We start from the raw sequence: 6592 nt of genomic DNA on the forward strand, positions 1-6592 counted from the left end.
CATGCCACCCAGGGTAGCTCCACTGAGCTCCCAGGTGGACAGCAGGGCAATAGCTTCCTGGCTTCCACCTACTTTCCCTGAGCCCGGACTGCTGAAGCTTTTCTTCCATCTTTTATCTTCTTCATCCATTAGGAAGCACAGTGGTTAAGTTCTCAGTCTGGAGCGGAGATTGCTGGGTTCAATCTTGCCTCTCCCCTACTAGGTTGTTACCTCATCTGTCCGGGCCTTGGTTCTCTCATGTGTGAAAGGGGGATAATAATCACCCTGTTTCCTAAGGCTATTGTGAGAATTAACTGAGGTGATGCATGTAAAGACCTTAGAAAAATACTTGCCACGTAGGAAATTCTTATTAAACAGGAGACATTAGCTCTTGTCTAGATTTGCCAGGTGTCACCAATTTTTGCTCCCTACAGTGGGAAGCACACACCCTAGGCACTTACAGGGAGATAGAAATTGAAGTCGTAGTTCTTGTTTCCCCCGTTCTGGGGTCCCTGGGAGGGAGCCTGAAAGTACTTGCAGGGTAGATTTCTGTTGTGTCTCAGAACCACATTTGTATGAACCCTTTAAGGACTCATCCAACACAGGGGGAAAATTCCACATTAGATACCCATGCCTCCCCAGGGCAGAAGCCAGAAACTCAAATTCCCAGCCTTCCACAGGGCAGCCTTCTTAGACCAGGCTGCGCCTGTCAGTGGGGTTCATGGAGGCCTTGCAGAAGCCGGAAGCTGGGCCCAGTGAAGGCAAATGCTCTCCTGTATACATACTTTCCTATACTTTTCTTTCTTCTCTCTCTCTCTCTCTCTCTCTCTCTCTCTCTCTCTCTCTCTCTCTCTCTCTCTCTCTCTCTCTCTCTTCCCTTTGTAGTACTGGGGATTGAGCTCAAGGGCACACTACCCCTGAGCTACATCCCCAGCATCCCCAATCCTTTTTATTTCTTATTTTTGAGACAGGGTCTCAAAGTTGCCCAGGCTGGCTTGGAATTTGAGGTCCTCCTGCCTCAGCCTCCTGAATCACTGGGGTTACAGGTATATGCCCCTTTTCTACAGGTATTGTGGGCTGAATTATGTCTATCCCCATAAAAAAGAGACGTTGGAATCCTGACTCTCAGCACCTCAGAATGTGACCTTTATTGGAAACAGAGTTCTTGCACATGATCAAGTTGAGTTCATTAGAGTGAACTTGATCCAATGACTGTCCTTATAAATAGGGAAACTTTGGACACAGAAACAGATATACACAGGGAGAAGCTAAGTGAAGGTGAAGGCAGAGGTCAGGGTGACACTTCTAAAAGCCACGGAGCACTGATATTGCAGCAAACAACGAGAAGCTTCAAGAGAGGCATCGAAGAGATCCCTGCTCACAGCCCTCAGGAAGACCCCACCCTACTGACCCCTTGATCTTAGACTTCTGGCCTCCAGAAGTGTGGACAATACATCTTTGTTTAAGCCGCTCAGATTGTGGTGCTTTGTTAGCAAACCAATGCAGAGGGGGGACTCCTATGTCTTGTGTCAAATGTAAGCTCCCAAGAACAGAGAATTTTGTGTTTTATTTATTGGCACATAAATGGCACCCAAGAAATGTACATTCAGTAAATGAATATCTTCTTTATAGTTCATAGTGCCAGACATACATCATAGGCAAAGGTCTCATTCAGAGGTCCCATGCTTCTTGTCCATTACCACCCAACCTCAGTTGCAGTCCAGAGGGGAGACTGCCTGCCAAGCCCTCCACAGACATAGGCAGAGCCCGCCTGAGGCAACCCAACCTAGGGAGTGTGTGGCAGCAGATTTTGGTGGCTGGCTGTCTAGCTCTGTGGCTATGAGGCCTGGCTGGGAACTGAAGAGACCTTAGAAATCTTACCCCGACTCTTTCATGTTAAAACACAAAGCTCACAAGGCCCACTGAGGGTTTAAGTAACTCCCTGGCTGGTCCCTTTCCAAAACGCGCACAGCCACTCAGAAGAACTTCAGGTATGGCTGCCAGACATGTCAGCGTGGACTGTTCCATGCTGCTTTGCCTTCCCAAAGGCTTCTGCTTCCCCTCCCCCAAATCTTAACAGGGTCACACTGAGGAGAACTTAATGGCAGGAGAGACTGTGAATTCTGAAGAGAAATAACAATCATGCCTATGTACTGAGGTCAGTACAGAGGTTGCTTTTACATATTCCAAGGCTGATTTCTTTCAGGCCTGGTCTAATTTCTCTGTGGTAATGGCTTGAGGTGGGGAGAAGTCTACAAGCATGCTTGGCTGGTCTGGATGTGGTTTGCTTGGGGATCTTCTCCCACTAAGACTCTGAGTGTGTGCATGCATACCTGGGAGTGTGTACATATGCATGTGTGTGAGACAGAGACAGAGAGAGAGCGTGTAGGGGTTAAGGAGAGCAGACCCAGGAAGGCCCTTGTCCAGAGGGACGAGGAGCTGCCTGTGCCCTGCAAGGCCAGGCCCCCTGCTCAGGACCCTCCCATCTCCCTGTGCAGACCAGCCCATGAGGAGGACTGAAGCCACACGATGGGTCACGGGGAGTCCATGGGCCCTGCCCAGCAAAGTTCAACCTACAGCCCACACCCAGGCTGGTCTGGGAATGGGTGTCCTTTGTGTTAAGAAATGTGAGCCTCCTGGATTCCATATGGGGCCAGGCGTGTCCTCACAGAGAGCCCTTTGTGCCTGGGAGAGGGTTGGCCCTGTTTACTCTGGCAAATGTCCAGGTACTGCCCACCTCCAGTACCCCGCCCCGGGGCTCCCCACCTTTCCTCTCCAGCTGCACCTCCCTTCCTCACAGGGTGCAGCCACCCTACTGAGGGCAGGGCACTCAGGAGAAGGCCTGGGCTGTGCCAGAAGCATAACCCTGAGAGCCCCAGGCTGAAGGCTAGGACGACTCCAAGCCCAGGAGAGGAGGGGGCTCTGGCTCCAGACACTGTTGAAGCAGGTTCAAAGAACAGGGGCTGCTGCAGACCCATCCTGGGGCCTCAGGGACAAGAGAGGGTCACCGAGCCAGGCCAGAGCTTGGGGCCTGCTCTGGGGTAGCAAAGACCTTCCACTTCCAGTTCTTTCCACTTGGGGAGAGGGTGGGAGGCAGCATGATGCAGCTTGTTGCTGAGAGACACCATCACTGACGGTCCATGACTATATCTGCAACTGTTCATGTTTCTTTAAAAAAATAAATTTAAGAAACCCACGAGAAATCTCACGCTTGTCAGTCTTCCTCCCCCGCTGTCGGCTCCCATTATGAATCCGTGGCATCTTCTGCTGAGAGTTAATTACACGTTGTGTGAAAGATGCAGGGCTTCCTTGAACACTCTTTTCTTCTTGAAGGGTTCTAACCCTTTGGCTGCCTTCCTCTGCTCCCCACTGTGCACAGGAAAGCCGGGCGCTTGGAGGAGCCCAGCTGACCTAGGCCCTCTGCTGCTCTGAGCCCAGCTCTCCCCTGCTGATGGCTGGGGCCTCCTGAGCCACTTAGCCAGCAACAGTTCTTCCGTCTGTCTGTCCGGGGCTCCTTTCCCACTGTTGGAGGTCTCACCCTGCCAATGCTGGATCATGACAAAGCACAAACGCAAGGTGCTACCTCCTCAGCACTGGGGCCTCTGCAGCCTAGTTCCTCTCGCTTTCGGAGAGGGAGGGGTGCAGACGTCTTCCTGAAGCCATCTGTGGGAAGGCTCAGAAAGGGACTTGACCCCTTCCAGGAGGTATGATGCAGACCGCACAGTTGCTGATCCTCATGGGTTTTTTTTCTGATTGCTCCCACACATAGACAGGCATTTTCGCTGTAGGGATGCCTCACCGTTTTCCCTAAGAGGCTATGAGCAACTCCGGAAGCAACAAGTGTGGACTAATACCTTGAATGATTACCTATTTGCTGTGAAGAATTTCACCTACTTAGGAAATGGCTAATTGCATGGCCGTTGGAATCTCTCAGAGCATGTTACAACTGCCCTGGGACTTGACAAGTCACAGCATCTCAGAGCTGGAAAGACCTTCTCGGCCACCCCCTGCCCCAAGACATGACACACCTGAAAAGCAGAGAATCTTCTGTGCTGGAACATAGTTCCCCTATGCAAGTCAATAAAGGAAACTTCAAGGTTGTGTTAAAAGCAATCCTATAAAGCTGGGCATAGTGGCACATTCCTGTAACCCCAGTGACTTAGGAGGCTGAAACAGGAGGATCTCAAGTTTGAGGCTGGTCTTGACAGGTTAGGAAGACCCTGTTTCAAAATTAAAAATTAAAAGGACTAGGGATGGAACTCAGTGGTAGAGCGCTTCTGGGTTCAATATCCAATGTCGTTTAAAAAATTTAGTCATGTCCATAATTATGATCTGCAACTAACTGCTTGAGGAATGCTTGCTTTTTATGGTGCAAACCTTTTAGTGGGCTGTTGTCTTATTGCAACTACCTTTATTCATGCTGAACTAGTTAGTATCTAGTCAGGGATGTTACCCCATTTTCGTTATTAGCCTAGCAAGCCAGGTGCAGTGGTGCAGGCCCATAATCCCAGCGACTTGGGAGGCTGAGGCAGGAGGTGCAGGCCCATAATCCCAGCGACTTGGGAGGCTGAGGCAGGAGGATCACCAGTTTGAGGACAGTCTCAGCATTTTAGCAATGCCCTAAGCAACCAGCAAAACCCTATCTCAAAATAAAAAATAAAAAATAAAAAGGGCTGGTGCTTGAGGTGATCTGTGAAAATGGTTCACTACTCTCTTGACCCAGAAAACCCCACCAAATCATACAAATCAAGAGGTTCAAATCTTTAAAAACACCTGTGAAACTATGCAGGCCATCAAAGGATATGCAAATCCCAAAAGCCAGCAAGTACCTGAAAGATGTCACTTTAAAAAAGCAATGTGTGCCATTCTGGCATTACAATGGTGGAGTTGGGAGGTGTGCCCAGGCCAAACAGTGGGGCTAGACACAGAGACGGTGGCCCAAAAAGAGTGCTGAATTTTTGCTCCACATACTTAAAACTGCAGAGAGTAATGCTGAACGTAAGGGTTTAGGTGTAGATTCTCTGGTCATTGAACAAATCCAGGTGAGCAAAGCACCCAAGACGCTCAGCTGTACTTACAGAGCTCATGGTCGGATTGGCCTGTTCATGAGCTCCCCTGCCACACCAAGATGATCCTACTGAAAAGGACCCAACTGCTCCTAAACCAGAAGAGGAGGTTGTACAGGAGAGAAAGATATCCCAGAAGAAATTAAAGAAACAAAAACTTTTGGCAGGAGGGAGATCCAAGATGGTGGACTAGAGGGAGGCTGTGTTCCTTGTCGCTCTGTAACTCTGGTTCCAAGAAGAGGATATCTGTTTCTTGGTGAGGCAGTTTTTGCTGCTTATCGATCCCCTGCTCTTTACCCCATTTGTCTGCTGTGATCACCTGCAGTCTGCCAGCATATCGACGTCTTTTTTGAGTGCAGATTGCTCACTGTCAGGTGCCTATCATCCACCATTTGCCTGCCTCTCACCTGTCCATCACCTGCCTTACACCTATCCATCACCCAACGCACGAGGTTCACCTCCCGATCGTCCGACAACAGTCAGCAAACTGATCGCCGACCACCAGTGGAGCACCAGCTGCCTGCTGTTGCCTGGAAGTTCACTGTGACAGTACCTGCAGGTTTGATTACATGTGGCTGCCGCCATTTTGAGACAACAGCCAGGCCCCATAAGACCCCTGGCCAGACTGACTGAGCCCCGTCTCCAGGATCCCTCAGCCCAACTGATCACTCCCTGCCTCTGGAGCCCTCACATCGACTGACTGCTCCCTGCCGCCAGGACCCCCAGACCAACTGACTGCGCCCTATCACCGGGACCCCAGACCAACTGATTGCACCCAGCCTCCAGGATCCCACAACCACACCAAACACACCCAACCTCCAGGACCCCTGCCGGACCAACCGCATCCCGCCTCCAGGACCTCCAGCTGACCACGTCCACCCCTGAGCTGTAGCTCCCCATTTGCCAACACATTTGGAAGCCAGAGCGGCCATCTTGGATAATCCTGGAAGCCGTAGCTCCGATCTACAGGTGGGGCTAATCCCATCCTGAGACGCCTGCTGGAGGCTTGAAGCTCAATGTCAGGTACCTCTCATGCATCAGGCTACTGAAGACTGGGAGGTTCCATTACTATATGACTGTTATACTGTAGATTTTCTTTTTTCTACTTATTGAAAATTTAAAAGTTTTTATTTCTTTACTTTTCTTGCTCTCTTTTCCTTTTGTTTACTTGTTCCCTCAGAATCTCTTTCTCCCTTTTTTGCATGCTAACATCCAATTTCTTTTGATTACACTCTCACCCTTTCTATTTTCTAGAACTTCTGTATATTCTTTTCTTATCCCATTAACAAAAACTTTTGGCAAGGGAATAAATTCAGCATAAGATAAATGCAAATAAAAGTAATTTTAAAAGGGGGGGCACTAGTGATGTAGTTCAGGGATAGAGGACCCCCCACCCCCACCCTGGGTTCAATCCCCAGGACCAAAAATAAGAAAATTATTATTATTATTAGCCTAGTACAAACTGAGGAGCACAATCTGCTGCCATTGGATTCCAAACCAAAATACAATTATGTATCTCATATTATTTTGAATAATATGCTTTGCAG

General features: G+C 49.4%; 1 pseudogene across 1 annotated transcript; it reads left to right on the top strand.

Annotated features, from left to right (window-relative positions):
- The first annotated feature begins 4729 nt into the window (after positions 1-4729).
- LOC306638359 (large ribosomal subunit protein uL22-like) lies at positions 4730-6322 on the top strand (annotated as a pseudogene). Its single transcript has one exon. The product of its transcript is annotated as a large ribosomal subunit protein uL22-like (transcript).
- The last annotated feature ends 270 nt before the right edge of the window (positions 6323-6592 follow it).

Source organism: Sciurus vulgaris (genome assembly GCF_902686455.1).
Source record: "Sciurus vulgaris genome assembly, chromosome: 1".
In the NCBI taxonomy this organism is placed as follows: Eukaryota; Metazoa; Chordata; class Mammalia; order Rodentia; family Sciuridae; genus Sciurus; species Sciurus vulgaris.